The 18,015-nt window shown below is 48.5% G+C and overlaps 1 non-coding gene across 1 annotated transcript; it reads right to left on the reverse strand.

Moving 5' to 3' along the window:
- Positions 1-14,832: 14,832 nt before the first annotated feature.
- Positions 14,833-14,936, reverse strand: LOC116469982 (U6 spliceosomal RNA). Its single transcript, XR_004248429.1, has one exon. It is a non-coding gene; the product is annotated as a U6 spliceosomal RNA (small nuclear RNA).
- Positions 14,937-18,015: the final 3,079 nt, after the last annotated feature.

The following is an 18,015-nucleotide window of genomic DNA, read 5'->3' on the forward strand; positions in this document are numbered from 1 at the left end:
AGTTCTGACTTATAAAATCTGTGTCACACAAAGCTGTATCCTGGCCTGCACGCACACACTTTCTGGACTCACCACAAGCATGGTCCCGGAAACCACTGGCCCACGAGGCAAGAGAAGGCAGAAGTCACCAGGGTGCCCCTGGGAAATCCTGTTTCCCAGAACCTGTGCCAGTTCAGCTGTGTTGCACAAAGTCTGCCCCCTGCCCCCTGCAGGGTTGCATCAGGGCCCCTCTGCCCTGCAGACTGGAGCACGGGTGGCCTCACTGTTGGCTGTTGAGCCTCCCAGCCCTGGCGGAAGGCAGGCTGCCGTTCCTTCCTAGGCACCTTCCACACCCTGCCCTCTTGCCCTCACCAGCAGCTTCCCGCATTCATTCTCAGCACTTCCATCCTCAGTATGGACAGGAAGAAAATGTGCCAATCCATGTAATAGTAAGAATGATGGCAGTCACTATTTGTTCCTGGAACAATTTTATAAATTATTATAATAATATTGGCTGGATGCCGTGACTCCCAGCTGTAATCCCAGCACTTTGGCTGAGGTGAAAGGATCACTTGAGCCCAGGAGTTTGAGACCAGCCTGGGCAACATAGTGAGACCTTGCCTTTTATTATATTTAAAAATTAAATATACAAAAGAAAAATAGGCCAGGCGCTGTGGCTTACACCTGTAATCCCAGCACTTTGGGAGGCCAAGGCAGGTGGATCATCTGAGGTCAGGAGTTCAAGACCAGCCTGACCAACATGACAAAACCCTGTCTCTACTAAAAATATAAAAATTAGCCTGGTGTGGCTGGTGCCTGTAATCCCAACTACTCGGGAGGCTGAGGCAGGAGAATCACCTGAACCTGGTAGGCGGAGGTTGCAGTGAGCCAAGATTGTACCACTGCACTCCAGCCTGGGTGACAAGATTGAGACTCTGTCTCAAAAAAAAAAAAAAAAAAAATATATATATATATATATATATAAAGTATCATATGATTATATAAGTTACAACAATTATTATAATTATTTTTGTCTGTTTCAGATGTTACTAAATATTCATGAGGATTACAATCAGCACCTAGCACAGTGTCTGGGATTACAATTAGCACCTAGCACAGTGTCTGGGACATGGCAAGTGCTCAATATTTCTGGAAGAAAAGAGTGAATAAATCAAGAAATCGTCATTAAACACCAAAATTGTGTTTAACAGAACCAAACAGCGCCACGCCCTTGTGACCCTGACCTGAAGCTTCTGGTCGAGAAGGCCCTTGAACTCCCAGGCCCTCCCTGTAAGCAAGTCGGCCAGTGCAGAGGGCACAGGGCACAGGGCGGAGCCTCGGGGAAAGATGAGCAGGGTGCTACCCACAGGAAGGTGCCCGCCCGATCCCCCCACAGCCTCTGCCCCCTGTGAACACAGTGGCCTGTCTTCTCTGGGCCTCTTCCCTTTTCTCTGCGTCCTGCCCTCTCTTTTCTTCTCACTAACACAGAATGGAACATTTATTTTGTTTGTTACATAAACTTAGTAAATACTTGTTTGATTGTAAATAAAAGGTGATTGAGTTTATCTTTCTCTATCCCAAAAATCCCACACAAAACAACAACCTTCCAAATCAAATAATCACTTTTATCAATATTTTACTTAATGTGACCTTTACTTTTAATAGCCCAGTGGCCCTTAACAAAACGGTTTCAGAACTGTCTTCTACAGCTTCAGGACTATTGGTGCAGGTATGCGGTGTGCACGCCGCCAAACATGTGACATGCCTGCTGTGTGCAGGACAGCAACAGGATGAGACTTATACACAGCACACAGCTACCCGACAGTTACATCCCCCAGGTTCCCGTGTGGCAGAGCCCAAGTTAAGCCACAGGGCTGTGGGACAGGCTCATCCCAGCCACCCCTCTATTAGCAGGAGGGTTCTGTGCTCTGACACCCACAAGGGCTAGACACTACAGAGTCACATTGAAGGGGACGGAGAATACCGCAAATGAAACCGTCAAGACAGTCCCTGGAGGAAGAGCGTGAGCAACACGGCCTGCAGAGCATAGAGCTGTATCTGTGTTATCTTTGGTTACTCTTCAGTGTTCTCCAATGTTTGTGAAGCTTGTCTATTACTCCCCTTCCCCCTTTACAAAATCGCACCACTGTACTCCATCCTGGGCGACAGAGCAAGACTCTGTCTCTAAAAAAAAAAAAAAAATTATGGTTAAGGGCTGGGCGTGGTGGCTCACATCTGTAATCCCAGCACTTTGGGACACCAAGGTGGGCGGATCACCAGGTCAGGAGTTCGAGACCATGCATGGTGGCATGCACCTATAATCCCAGTTACTCAGGAGGCTGAGGCAGGAGAATGGCTTGAACCCGGGAGATGGAAGTTGCAGTGAGCCCAGATCGTGCTGCTGCACTCCAGCCTGGGCGACAGAGTGAGACTCCGTCCCTAAAAAAAAAAAAAAAAAAAAAAAATCACATGCCGGCACAGTGGCTCACGCCTGTAATCCCAGCACTTTGGGAGGCCGAGGCGGGCAGATCACCTGAGGTCGGGAGTTTGAGACCAATCTGACCAACATGGAGAAACCCTGTCTCTACTAAATATACAGAAAAAATTAGCCTGGCATGGTGGTGCATGCCTGTAATCCCAACTACTCGGGAGGCTGAGGCAGGGGAATCGCTTGATCCCAGGAGGCAGAGGTTGTGGTGAGCCAAGATCACGCCATTGCACTCCAGCCTGGGCAACAAAAGCAAAACTCCATCTCAAAAAATAATAATAATTAGATATAAAATATAATAATATAATATATTATTATATTAGATATATCATATATATCCATATATATATATCATAAAATTGGCCATCTTACCCATTTTTACATGTACAGGTCAGTAGCATTAAACATATTCACATAGTTGTGCAACAGATCTCCAAAATTTTTTCATCTTACAAGACTCATCTATTATCATCTATTACTTTTTTCCTTCTTTTTTTTTTTTTTTTCCTGAGACAGAGTCTCTGACGCCCAGGCTGGAGTGCAGTGGCAGGATCTCAGCTCACTGAAACCTCCTCCTCCCAGGTTCAAACAATTCTCGTGCCTCAGCTGCCCAAGAAGATGGGAAGACAGGCACCCACCACCACGCCTAGCTAATTTTTGTATTTTTAGTAGAGATGGGGTTTCGCCATGTTGACCAGACTGGTCTTGAACTCCTGACCTCAGGTGATCTGCCTACCTCAGCCTCCCAAAGTGCTGGAACTACAGGCGTGAGCCACCAATCCCAACCTCATGTATTACTTTTTAATGGAAAGGTAATAAAAGAGTATTTTCAAACATGTAAGCCCCAAGTAAGAGAGTTGTCCTGCTTCTGCCGCTTTCAAAAATCCCAGGGTGAGGGTGCCTTTCCTTACTTCCCCTGCCCCTACCCTAAGTCTCGGGTTGGGAGATTCCAGAGTTGGTTCTCACCTGGCTTCCCCTGCCCATCCTGGAGCTTCTCTCCCCTCCTCTCGGCTCCTGCTTCAGCCCCCAGCCCCTGCAAGCGTGTGTTCAAGACCAGGGGCCAGGCTGGGGTGGGTGGAGGTTGAAGGTCCACGATCATGTTGGGGCATGTGACAAGGGGGCTCTGGGGCAGCCCAGGAGTTTGGGATCCTCACATGTGGCTTGATTCAACCCCCCGGTGTTGCAAAGGAAGACGCTGAGGCTCAGAGATCACACAGCTAGTTAGAGGTTCATCAGGGACTAACCCAAGGGTTCTGTCACCTCACTCAGAGCCCATCCTACTAAAACGCACTGAAGACAGAAGGGTCACGATCCGCAGGGAAAAGCACTCCATCACAGCTGTGTGTGGGATATGCCCCCCGTATGCTGAACTGCTGTACAACAAGACAACCAGCCCCTTAGCATGAGACAGTTGTCAGATCACATGTGTTACAAACCGGACTTGCTGCACTCAACTGTCTACACAAATATTTATTCTTCATCGTGTACTTCATGGATAGATGCTCACTACCATCTTAGAAGAGATGAAATGGGATGGCGAGATGTTGGTCAAAGGAAACACAATGTCAGTAATAGGAGGAATAAGTCAGTGAGAGCTATTACAACATGGTGACTGTGCTTAGTAACAATGTATCGTGTTCCTGAAAATTGCTAAGAGAATAGAGTTTGAGTGTTCTCATCACAGAAAAATAAGTATGTGAGGTAATGCATACATTAATAGCTCGATGCAAGGCCGGGCGCGATGGCTCATGCCTGTAACCCCAGCACTTTGGGAGCCCAAGGCAGGCGGATCACAAGGTCAGGAGATCGAGACCATCCTGGCTAACACGGTGAAACCCCGTCTCTACTAAAATTACAAAAAATTAGCCAGGCGTGGTGACAGGCACCTGTAGTCCCAGCTACTCAGGAGGCTGAGGCAGGAGAATGGCATGGACCCGGGAGGCAGAGCTTGCAGCAAGTTGAGATCGCACTGCTACACTCTAGCCTGGGCAACAGAGTGAGACTCCGTCTCAAAAAAAAAAAAAAAAAAAGATAGCTCGATGGAGCCCTTCCACAATGTATACCTCTTTCCAAACATGTTGTACACAATAAACATACACAATTTTTGTCTATTAAAAATAAATAAATAAATGTTTTGTAAAAGAGGAAGTCAAATAAATTCCTTGATATCAAGATCTTTTAAAATAGAATTGGCAAATCAACTATAATTAATAGAGAAATAGATAAAATAGACAAAATGCAGCAAGCAGGCTGTAGCCCTGTAGAGGGAGTTGTATCAACTGGTTTTTGTTTTTTGGGTTGTTTTTGAGACGGAGTCTAGCTCTGTCACCCAGGCTGGAGTGCAGTGGCACAATCTTGGCTCACTGAAACCTCTGCCTCCCGGGTCTAAGTAATTCTGCTGACCCAGCCTCCTGAGTAGCTGAGATTACAGGCACCCACCATAACATCTGGCTAATTTTTTTTTTTTTTTATTTTTAGTAGAGACAGGGTTTCACCATGTTGGCCAGGCTAGTCTCAAACTCCTGACTTCAAGTGATCACTCGCCTCGGCCTCCCAAAGTGCTGGGATTACAGGCAACTGGTTTTGTTTAATTTAAGAAGCACTGGTATTGATTAGTCGCAGGATGAGAGAGCTGGAGGGAATTTAAAGATCGTCCGGTCTTACTCACTGGCCAAGGAAGAAACTGATTTTGTCTAAACCGAGAATTTCCAGGATACAGGGAAAGAGGCACTGTGAGCTTTACAATTCATCTTCTACTTGGATCAAAACTCTTCACATAGGACTTCCTCTATCCCTCTTGGGATTTAGCAGTTCCACAAAAACAGAAATATTTTCTAATCAGACATCCCGAACCTGTCTAGACTCTTGCTCTCTTGTCTAGGAAAAGAACATAAACAGGTTCTTTATTTTGTTTCCAACCCTAGACAAAACCAGCCCGAGGGGGAAGTGCAGAGGTATGCCCCATCCCCAGACCACTGCCACAGTCCAAATGCACCCAAACACGGAACCCCGGGTGCATTTCAGCGCACATCCTCCCAGAGACCTCGATGGACTCGATGTCACCCCCCGTAGGCAGCGGTCCACTGCCTCTCTACCCAGCACGAGAGAGGCTTGGTCATGCTGGTGGGGTGGAATTAGCCCGAAGGGGTTGTGCCCCTAACTGACCAGCAGAGCCCTAGAAGTGTAGAGATTCAGGTCTCCCCTCCCCTTCACATTTCGGTGGTAACAGAGCAAAGAGACAGCCCGTGATTGAGAATGTCCCGCCTATGGAAGCCCTTCCCGGACACTGTCCTCCCTTCCAGCCACCGTGTCTCTCCGCTGCCTGGCACCGTGTGCTCGTCTGTCCCTTCTCTGTCCACGGAGAAAAGAAAAAGCCCAGCATTGCCCTCTTTTTTTTTTTGAGACGGAGTCTCGCTCTGTCACCCAGGCTGGAGTGCAGTGGCGTGATCTCGGCTCACTGCAAGCTCCGCCTCCCGGGTTCACGCCATTCTCCTGCCTCAGCCTCCTGAGTAGCTGGGACTACAGGCGCCCGTCACCACGCCTGGCTAATTTTTTGTATTTTTTAGTAGAGACGGGGTTTCACGTGTTAGCCAGGATGGTCTCGATCTCCTGACCTTGAGATCCGCCCGCCTCGGCCTCCCAAAGTGCTGGGATTACAGGTGTGAGCCACCACACCCAGCGAGTACTACCCTCTTGGTGGCAGCTTCTTATCTGCAGAACTTGGAGACTTGATACCAGGATGTCTCTGTCCCCCACTCATTGGGCTGAATCATTCACTCTTCATTCCCCGCCCCTAACATTTTATTTTGAAAGTTCTCAAACATATAGGAAAGTTGAAAAAAGAATACAATAATAAAACAAACACCTGTACTGTTCTCCTAGATTCACCTATAATGAATTTTTGTCCACATGCTCTTTCTGTCAGTGTGCACATGCACACACACCCTGTTGTGAAGCATTTAAAAGCGAGTTGTATGATCATAGCACTACAGTGTGGAGCTCCTATATAATCTCAATGTCATCGTCAAATTTAAAAAATAATATCAAATGGCCGGGCACAGTGGCTCACGCCTGTAATCCCAGCACTTTGGGAGGCCTCAGGCAGATCACCTGAGGTTGGGAGTTTGAGACCAGCCTGAGCAACATGAAGAAACTGTCTCTACTAACAATACAAAATTAGCCAGGCGTGGTGGCACATGCCTGTTAATCCCAGCCACTCGGGAGGCTGAGGCAGGAGAATTGCTTGAAACCGGGAGGCAGAGGTTGTGGTGAGCCGAGATCATGCCATTGCACACCAGCCTGGGCAACAAGAGCGAAACTCCATCTCAAAAAATAGTAATAATAACATCAATTATTACCAACACTATTATTGTTATTAGTAACATCAGTTATCCACAATAGTCCTCAAAATACCTGTTGGAGATTTAGAAAAACAAAAACAACAAAAGGGATCAATCAACATTTCCTGCGCAAAAAGTGGCCCAGAGGCCACAGTGTTCATGCTGGGGCCAGGCCACTGATCTCGAAGCTCTGGGTGAGAGCTGCCTGCGTGTGACTGCTGATATGGAAGGATTTGTGCCCCAAACCCGCTCTATGGGCCCCAACCACCTCCAGACTCATCATCACAGGAAGGAGGCCTTGGAGGCAAGTCCTCTGAAGCCACCCTGCAGCTCACACTGGGCTGGGCCTCCCAGAGAGGCCACCTCAGGTCTTTGTGAAATTGAGGCTCCTGCTTCTTAAAGTAAAACCAGAGGCGATTGCTGTCCTTTGAAATTCTGAGCCTGGAAGGACTTAACTCGTTTTTAAAATGGGAATAACTGAAAATCTAATGAGCCTGCAGGCCTCTAAGGACATTGTCCTGGGTGGTCCCTGCCATACAAGGCACTATTGCCCCAGATCATAACCCAGAAGGCAGTGGCCGGACTTCCTAGACAGATGCTTCCTGCCCTGGCTGGGAGTGCCCAGGGTAGCTGGGGAGAGTGGTTCCCAGGGACCTGGAAGGCTGGGAAGTGACCAGGGCTAGCACAGGGTGGGCCCTCCAGCTGGAGCACACCCTCCATTCCTCTCTCTCAAAATCCACACTCAGAGTCCAGTCACCCTTTTCCAAATTCTTCAAACTGTTGGTCACCTGTCAATTGGTCCTAAATCAATGTCAGAGGCAAACTGCCTTCAAAAGGCTCATGGAAAATGTATATTATGAAAAAACTATGCATGGATTTCAAAATGTTTTTGTGCCAAAATAAACTCACATGAACTTATGTCTGAATAAAATTGAGTTTGAGGCACTCAGAAAGATATCAGTTTGACAAGAGCTTCTATCAGATCAACATGAATTTTGCTAAAAGTGAAACAAGAACAAATACCAAACTTACAGCGAAGTTTGAGTGAAAGAATGGTGAAATCACTGATGCTTTATGAAAAGGTTATGGGGGCCGGGAGCGGTAGTCACACCTGTAATCCCAGCACTTTGAAAGGCCAAGGTGGGCAGATCACTTGAGGCCAGGAGTTCAAGATCAGCTGGCCAACATCGTGAAACCTGTCTCTACTAAAAATATAAAAATTAGCCAGGTGTGGTGGCTGTAATCACAGCTACTCAGGAGGCTGAGGCATGAGAATCACTTGAACCCAGGAGGCGGAGGTTGCAGTGAGTCGAGATTGCACCACTGCACTCCAGCCTGGGTGACAGAGCAGGACTCTACTTCAAAAAATAAATAAATAAATAAATAAATAAATAAATAAATAAATAAATAAGTTATGGGGACAATGCCCCAAAGAAATCAGCAATTTATGAATGGATAACTTAGCTGGGTGCAGTGGCTCACGCCTATAATCCCAGCATTTTGGGAGGCCAAGATGGGAGGATCACTTGAGGACAGGAGTTTGAGACCAGCCTGGGCAACATAGTGAGACTCCATCTCTACAAAAAATTAAAAAATTAAAAAATTATCCAGCCATGTTCGCGTGCATCTATAGCTCAGCTGCTCAGAAGATGATAGGAGGATCTCTGGGCCCAGCAGTTTGAGGCTGCAGTGAGCTGTGATCACACCACTGCATACCAGCCTAAATGACAGAGCAAGACCCTATCTCAAAAAAACAAATAGAAAACCAAATGAATAACTTTTTTTAAGAAGGGACAAGATGATGCTGAAAATGAAGCCTGTAGTGGCAGATCATCCACTCTTTTTTTTTTTTTTTTTTTGAGATGGAGTTTCACTCTGTCACCCAGGCTGGAGTGCAGTGGTGCAATCTCTGCTCACTGCAACCTCCACCTCCTGGGTTCAAGCAATTCTCCTGCCTCAGCCTCCCGAGTAGCTGGAATTACACGTGCACGCCATCATACCCAGATAATTTTTGTATTTTTAGTAGAGACGGGATTTCACCATGTTGGCCAGGCTGGTCTCCAACTCCTGACCTCGTGATCTGCCCGCCTCAGCTTCCCAAAGTGCTGGGGCTACTGGTGTGAGCCACTGTGCCTGGCCATCCACATCCATTTTTGAGGAAAAAATTCATCTTTCTCATGCCATAATTGAAGAGGCCCAATGATTAATAGCAGAAACAATAGCCTATGCCATAGACATCCCAACTGGTCCAGCTTACACAATTCTGACTGAAAAATTAGAATTGAGCAAACTTTCCACTCAGTGGAAACGAGTGTGTCCAGATCAGCTGCAGACAAAAGCAAAGCTTCTGATGGAAATTTTGAACAAATGAATTCAAGATCCTGAAATATTTCTTTAAGGAACTGTAACAAAGGAAATGTGGCTTTACCAGTACAATCCTGAAGAAAAAGCACAACCAAAGCAATGGCTACCAAAAGACAGGAGTGGTCCAGCCAAACATGAGTGGACCAGTCAAGAGTAAAGGTCAGGACAACAGGTCTTTGGGATGCTCAAGGCAACTTGTTTGTTGACTTTATGGAGGACCAAAGAATAACATCTGCTTATTATGGGAGTGTTTTGAAAAATTAGCCAAACTGGGCTGGGTGTGGTGGCTCACACCTGTACTCCCAGCACTTTGGGAGGCCAAGGCAGGTGGATCACTTGAGCTCAGGAGTTCGAGACCAGCCTGGCTAACATGGTGAAACCCCATCTCTACTAAAAATGCAAAAAAAAAAAAAAAAAAAGTAGCTGGACATGGTGGCGGGCACTTGTAATTCCAGCTACTCAGGTGGCTGAGGCAGGAGAATTGCTTGAACCCAGGAGGCAGAGGTTGCAGTGAACCAAGATTGTGCCATTGCAGTCCAGCGTGGGCAACAACAGCAAAACTTCCCCTCAAAAAAGAAGAAAGAAAGAGAGAAAGAGAGAGGGAGGGAGGGAGGGAGGGAGAGAGGAAGGGAGGAAGGAAGGAAGGAAGGAAGGAAGGAAGGAAGGAAGGAAGGAAGGAAGGAAGGAAGGAGGAAGGAAGGAAGGAAAGAGGGAAAGAAAGGGAAGGATAGGAAGGAAAGAGAAAGGAAGAAAGAAAAATTAGCCACACTGTTAGCAGAAAAATGCCCAGGAAGCTTCACTAGAGAGTCCTGCATTACTACTATATCTCTGCCCATTCTTCTCATCAAAGAAGGGCAATTTTGTGAGGGTTTCAATAGGAAATCATGAGGCATCCACATTATAGTCCTGATTGGGCTCCTTCTGACTCCTTTTTGTTTCCTAATCTTAGAAAAATTTGTAAAGGGCATCCATTTTGCTTCAGTTAACAATGTAAAAAACACTGCATTGGCATCGTTAAATTCTCAGGAGCCTGAGCTCTTTACAGATGGACTAAGTGGCACATCATCATTGACAAAAATGTCTTGAACTTGATGCCATTTATATTGAGAAATAAAGCTTATATTTTCTTTTTATCTTTTAATTCCATTTTTCCATGAACTTTTTGAATTCTTGTATACTAGAAATGGATGAGGTTTTTGGTATGTAAATGACCCTTGAATAAAGCTGTTGGAAATCAGTTTGGGAAATTGTAACAGCATTTAAAAACTGGGATAGGCTAGAAAAGAAAATATCAGAGTACATAGCACATACTAAGAGTAAATTTATTTTGTGAGGCTTGTATTCCTGTGTGTGTGATGTGTACATGTGTACTGAATCACTAATACATTTGAAATTATAGGTCAAGTAAAAAAAAAGTGAAAGCCACCAATTTAGGCTGATTTTCTTAGAAGAGCCTGCCTTTTGCTTTAGATTCTCTCTTCTCCTCTTTTCCCCAAATCTTCCAAGTCCCCCCATACAGGCCAGCTTTCCTGGGTCTTCCAACTCCAGCCCCATTGAGTTGGAGAAACCTTTTCCCTCATTGTCAGAGCAAGCTGTCACCTGGCATATGTTATCAGAGAGAAGGATACCCTTCTCCAACAGTGCCCTTAGCCCAGAGAAATCTGTTATTAATGATAGAGGTCAAGATGCCATGGTTCTCAGGGACAGGAAGATCATTTAGAGCCAGGAACCCATCCAGAGGTATCCAGGGGCTGGCAAGCATCCCTGTGCCCACAGATGAGGCTGGCCCTGCCCAGAGCCCCATGCTCAGCCCTGTGCTGGAAGGTTCTGTGTGCCTCAGGTATGTCCCATCCAGACAGACTGGAGAGATGCTAGACTGAGAGAGCTTTCATTAGAAGGATTTTAATAGATGTTAAAATATATTTCTGCCATTTGTGCCTCACTTCTCAACTTCTTCTCTACTAACAGTTATAATCATCATGACTGCAACTCAAAGTTGTTACCAAGACCCTCCTTGAATGAGAAAGCTCTGCCATGGCCTTCCCTGTCATTATCCACTCTTGCAGCACAGCTGGCCCTCTGTATCTGCGGGTTCTACATCGTTGGATTCAACTGACCATGGATCAGAAATACCCAGAAAAAAAATTACATCTCTACTGAACACATATGGGCTTTGTTTTTCATCATTATTCCCTAAACTATACAGCATAACTATTTACATAGTATTTACATTGTGTTGGGTATAAGTAATCTAGAGATGATTTAAAGTATACAGCAGGTTAGAAGCAAATGCTAAGCCCTTTTATATAAGGGACTTGAGCATCCTTGGATTTTGGCATCCAAAGGAGATCCTGAAACCAATCCCGCAGGAATACCGAGAGCCAACTGTACTGTCCTAACACCTCTGTGTCCTCCCATCTTCCACATGGTGCCATCATCCACTTCCTAAAATCTCTTCCATGCATTTTATACTTTCTATCTTGGCTGCAATTCCCCATCTGTTCACGTATGGTGTCCACTTTTCCACTAGATCGTCAACACGTTTGTCATAGTTGTTTTAAAGTCCTATTGGATAGTTCCAACATCGCCGCCATGCCTGGGGTTGGTTCTGCCGATTGCTCTGTCTCCTAACAATAGGTTGGGTTTTCTCTTGCCTTTTCCTCTGACTTTTGTAGAGAAAAACGGAAGAGATTGGGATGAACGATATTGATGCCTGGAAATGGGCGTGCCTCTTGTCTTGTATGGACATCATGTCAGTGTGAGAGTTGGAGTTCATCTGGCCAGTGGTGAGCTGGGCTTGGATCTTATGGTAGTGGTAGTTACCCTCAGGGGCAAAATTCCCTCCAGCAGTGGCTGCTGTGACCCTGGGCTTTATTTATGTTGACTCTGGGCTGTCACGTGGTTTTCTTCAAGAGCTTTACTGAGATCACCTACCATACAATTGACCCATTTAAAGTGTTCAATGGTTTTTAATGTAGACACAGATTTGTGCACTCATCACCACAATCAATTTTAGAACATTTTCATCACCCAAAAAGAAACCTCACTACCTTTGCCTGCACCTGCCACTCTCCCGACCCTACCCAGGCCCTGACAGCCCCTCCTCTACTTTCTCTCTGCTTTCTGTCCTGCTCCTTTCATAGAAATGGACTCATATAGCATGCGGCCCCCTGCGCCTGGCATCCTTCACTCAGCACTCTGCTGTCCAGGCTCATCCTGTCTAGCACGCGTCAGTGCTCTGTTCCCCCTTATCACAGCACAGTACTGCATTGTGTGGGTGTCTGTGGGGCAAGGGGTTCTCCCCACTCCTGCTCCATCCTCAGCTCTCCTGCCCCTGCTTGGCTGACCCCAGAGGAGGCCTCCCTCCATGCTCTGGCTTGGCATTCAGTGTTTAACTCCTGGTGGAGGCTGGGGAGATGCCAGGTTCTCCTGGTCCAGTCCTGCTCCTGGTCAGGCCCCCTGAGCCTGGGCCTGAGGCTTTCTCAGTGCCCTAGGGGCACCCTCCAGGCCATCACACTCTGCCTGGCACTATGGGGAATGGCCTGGCCCTGCAGGGCAGCTCAGATGGGGGAGCACAGCAGCCGCATCTGCACGCCTGCCCCTCTCACCAAAGCCCAGTGGAGGCCCCGGGAAAAGAGCTGCCGAGGGTTGGGTTCCCTTGTCTGGGGCTTCCAGGCCCTCTGAATGGTGGGACCAGCACATGCACGTTGCTCATGGAGCCTGTTAGCATTTGAGCCACTCTCCTTCCCACTTTAGGAGCCAGCTCGCCCCTGCTGGGCTTTGCCAAAAGTGGAATAGGTTGCATCTCCTCTCTTGGAAAGGCCCTGTCCCTCCTTGGAAGTTAGCTGGAACTCTATGCCCACCAGGCCTGTGCCCACTGCTGTCACCCTATCTGCGGCACTCTAGGACAGCTATTTGGGGCAGGGTCTACCTCTTTGTGTCCCTAGAGCCAAGAAAAATGCATGGTATGCGGTTGACACTTAATATATGTGTACTGCATGAAAGAGAACTGATAAATTAGTGATTCTTAAACAGGGGTGCACGGCAAGATTTCTGGGGAGTGAACCCCCCACCACATCATCCCCACCCCACCTCACTTGGAAGCACTGTCAGCCTTTGATTCAAGCCAGGGGGCCCCTGGGTCGGGCTCCCCCAGCATGAGTCCCCCACAGAGTGAGCCGCATGCAAGGCCAAGGAGATTTGCCTCTGTGTTGTAGGCCTGCCTCTGGGCGCCCACCCTGGAACTCTCTGAGCCCTGGGCCTGCACCCAGGGATGTGGGCCCCACCGGCCTCCCTGCAGCAGGCCTCACCACCAGCATGTGTGCCCTCGCCAGCTCAGGGAGGATAACCGCTTGGACGTATAGAGCCAGATGTTCACTGTGTTCAAACAGGGCCCCATGGTGCAAACAGGAGTTGCTAAAGATAAGAGGATCAGGTTGAGGTCTGGGGCCAGCTCTCCAATGTGGTCCAAATCAGCAGAGAATTCTGAACAACCCATCAGGAAGTTCTCAATTCAAACCTGGCCTACTAGAGTGACATAAAAGTACATGTTTGTCAAAGCATGAAAATAAAACATATTATTAGTAATATTCCATAACTTTAAACACAGTCATGTGCCCTGTGGGCCCCCATCCGCACACTTACCCTGGGCCCTGCAGATGTAGGGAGGGCCTGCCGTCCACACCCAGCCTCTAGCGAGGGCTATCTTGCCTGATTCACACACCACCCTCAGTGTTGGGTGCTCTGGGATCCCTCGTTACAGATGAGGGTCTCAAGGTGCACCGAGGCCAGTCATATGAACTACTGGCCCATCATAAAGCACATGACTCTAGAGTCAAGCCCACCCCAGCAGCCTGACCTGACAGCCCCGCACTTTGCAGCTTCCCAGAGCCCCTTGTACTATGCTGGGTTGTCCCTGTCCCAGACACTCCCTGGGACTCTCTGGAACAGGCTCCTCTCATAGCCATTTGGCCTGTGAGCATGGTTCTCTGGTTGATCAAATACTATTTTTTTAATACTCTATGTGAAATATTATTTTTCTTTTAAAAAAAAGTTTTGGCCAGGTGCGGCGGCTCACGCCTGTAATCCCAGCACTTTGGGAGGCTGAGGTGGGCAGATCACGAGGTCAGGAGATCAAGACCATCCTGGCTAACACGGTGAAACCCCGTCTCCACTAAAAATACAAAAAATTAGCCAGGCGTGGTGGCTGGCGCCTGTAGTCCCAGCTACTCGGGAGGCTGAGGCAGGAGAATGGCGTGAACCCAGGAGGCGGAGCTTGCAGTGAGCTGAGATTGCACCACTGCACTCCAGCCTGGGTGACAGAGCAAGGCTCCATCTCAAAAATAATAATAATAATTTTTTTTTAGGCCAGGTACTGTGGCTCACACCTGTAATCCCAGCACTTTGGGAGGCTGAGGCAGGCGGATTACCTAAGGTCAGGAGTTCAAGACCAGCCTGGCCAACATGGTGAAACCCTGACTCTACTAATAATACAAAAATTAGCTGGGTGTGGTGATGTGCGCCTGTAATTCCAGCTATTTGGGAGGCTGAGGCAAGAGAATCACTTGAACCCAGGAGGCGGAGGTTTCAATGAGCCAAGATTGCACCACTGCACTCCGCCTGGACGACAGAGTGAAACTGTGTCTCAAAATAAATAAATAAATAAATATGAAACGCTTCATGAATTTGCATGTCATCTTTGTGCAGGGCCACGTTAATCTTCTCTGTATCATTCCAATTCTAGTATACTGCTGCCAAAGCAAGCACAAAATATTATTTTTCAAAAGAATTAGAATCCAAGAGAATACATTTAACTTGACTGTGCAAACACAGTCTAGTGTTTAGCGGGTCCCCAGGCCGCCTTTATAAACTTTGACTCCCCTATTTGTAACCAAGACCGCTCAGACCGACTGACCTAAGAACACCATGGATCATGGTTACATTCATCCACCCATCGATACTGGCCCCAGTGCCCACTCGCCAGATCAGGAGGACCATGGCTGCCCTTTCCAGGAGAATCTGCAGAGAGTAAATTCTGACAACGCTTCACCGAAGGCACCAGGTAGCAGGAGAGCTTATTGTCAGCCTAACTCAGAACTGACGCCTGCTCACCTGGCTTGCCGCTGGGAGCCACAGGTTCCCTTCCCCAGCGAGGCAGTGGGGAGCAGCAAGTGTGTTCCAGTCCTTGAAATCCACAAGGCAACTCCCAGGGCCCAGAGAGAGTCAACACCAGGGCACCCCAGCCTTCCCAGCCTCCCCATGGCACCCTCCCACTCTCCACTTCTTGTCGCGGCCTCTGCCTCTCCCTGCACAGTTGGCAGGTGAAATGTCCACTTCTTTCTGGAGAAACTCCATCCTTTATCCACCAAGAGGAACGTCACATAAAAACACCAGGGTCTGATGTCATTCATTTTTCCAGATTTGGGGGTTTAGTTGAAAATAACACCACTCACGGCCATTACCAGCCTAGTTCAAGAGCCCCCGATCGGCTCCTCCGGGTCTCCTTCCCCAGGGACTTCTCAGCATTTGGAGAGGACAAGACCCTCCTGTCTTCTTCCTTGGTGCAGCCCAGAAAAGGGCGGGAGAGGAAGAAACACTCATCAGCCATCTCCCACGGTCCAGGTGTGTGTAAACACCAGCATTCAAATCTGGGCAGTGAGCCTGGAATCCTCCCTACACATGCATGAAACAGAAGTAGGCGTTCTGAGAAGCAAGACTGTGATCAAAGGCACAGAAGAGACAGGCAAGAGGAGGAGGAAAGTGAGCAGACAGGAGTGCACAGGTAACGTGGCTCGCCCAGAGCACCAAGTCATGAACGCCGTCACTGCCTTCGACCCAGGTGAGGGGCCTTGTCCTTGCCTGCCCCCTCCCTACAGGGCCACTGGGATGTGCCCACAGCTCCTAGATGGCACCTCAGCCCCCAGACCTCAGGAGTCCCTGCCCAGACCTCCCCAAACCTACTCCTAGGGCCCCTTCTTCCCGCAGGGTGGCCTGGGATGGCTGTGAGCGGGTGAGGACTGAAGTGTCCACAGGGCATGTACAGGAGACCCATCTCAGTGTGGGACAGAATTGGAGGTGGGGAGAAAGACGGGTGTTGAAAGTGAGGACTGCAGGCTGAGACCACCCCCGCCCACTTCCATGCCCTGATGCAAATCAATGAGGAGCCCAAGAAGTCTACTGATTTCTTTTTTTTCTTTTTTTTATTGAGACAGGGTCTCACTGTCACCCTGGCTGGAGTGCAGTGACATGATCACAGCTCACTGCAACCTCCGCCTCCCAGGTTCAAGCAATCAATCCTCCCACCTCAGACTCTGCAGTAGCTGGGTACAGGCATGTACCATCATGCCTGGCTAATTTTTTAACTTTTTGTAGAGACAGGGGTCTTGCTATAATGCCCAGGCTGGTCTCGAGGTCCTGGGCTCAAGCAATCCTCCCATGTCAGCTTTGGGAAGTTTTGGGATTACAGACGTGAACCACTGTGCCCGGCCTAGCCTGAGAATTCTAAACTGGAACCTGGCTTTCCAGATACCATGGTGTATTGTTTAAGGTAGGAGAAGAGAATGCGTCCTCTACGCTTTTTTAAGTTTGGTTTGCGGCTTGTGTGCATTTGGACACACCACGTCACAAACAGCCTTGCCCAGGAGGAGTGAGGGCCACAGATCGGGAGGGTAGGGGGCCCAGAGCCTGGAAAGCCCCAGGCCGGGCTGACAGGTTAGGGCTTCACCTGCCGGCTCCCAGAAGGGGGTGGCCAACAGACACCAGGGAAGTCAGGACTGGGATTCAAAGAGAGGCCAAGGCTGCAGAGAGACTGGGAGCCATTTCAGGAAAGCCACGTGAATTCAGGCTTTGCACAGCAGAACTGTCCCCATGTCCTGGGGAGGCCTTGGTTCATTCTGCGGGGAATCCCTTGTGTCTTGCGGGGCCCCGCCTCTGATGGGAGGGAAGGGAGATAAGCTTTGCAGGGGGAAGGTTTCCTCCCGGTCTCCTCACTCTTCGGTCTCCTCACTCTTTGAGCACCGAGTTTCTCCAGACAAAGCGCACTCCGCGGGCAACAATCCCTGCAGACAGCGCAGAGCACAGAGCGAGCAGGAGCCCAGAAACCAGCAGGTCGGCTTGTCCCTTGTCAAATCCAAGTGACAACGGACTTCCTGAAGCCACGCTGACACCTACTTTCTGGCTCGATCAGACCCCCGGACTTAAATTCCAGCCCAAGGGCTAGTACTGAAAGGGTGGCGATTTCAGCAAACGACCAAAGCTTCTAAAGTAGACACTTTCTTTTAAACCACTTGATGGCTGGATTTCTTAGAGAGAGTAAGCTGGAGGAAGGTTCTTCCAGGGATGGCACAGGCCCTCCGCTCTCGGGCTCCCCACACTAGACTTCGGGCCGGCCAGATGGGTTAAGGTAGCACTCGTTGGAGTCAATAATTAAGCAACGGAAACAGCCTAAATAAGGGCGTTGAGGACTCGGGAGAAGGTGGCTGAGTAATCTCAGGCTCATAGTTCGAAACGGGAGCGCAGGGGCTGGGCTGTGGCTTCCTCATCTGCTCCCTGAGCGTGTGGCTGTGTAAAGAGGTGTGGGGACCCACAAGAAGGCCGAGGAGCAGCACTGGGGTGGAGAGAGCAGTGGGGAGGCGGGGACCCAAGGGTTAAAAAAAATTCCTCAATTTGGAAACATTTGCAAAACTCCAGAAGAAAAACTTTTAAAAGTTCTCCACTCCCTTCCAAACATACAAACATGCACACACACAATTAGGAATTTCCCAAAGTTTTCATCTATCTAAAAAGAAAGTGCCAGTGCAAATTACAGAACATCGTCGCTTCTCCATGTGCGGCGTTTCCACGGGC

The sequence above is a fragment of the Hylobates moloch genome, unplaced genomic scaffold (genome assembly GCF_009828535.3).
Source record: "Hylobates moloch isolate HMO894 unplaced genomic scaffold, HMol_V3 SCAFFOLD_5, whole genome shotgun sequence".
NCBI lineage: Eukaryota > Metazoa > Chordata > Mammalia > Primates > Hylobatidae > Hylobates > Hylobates moloch.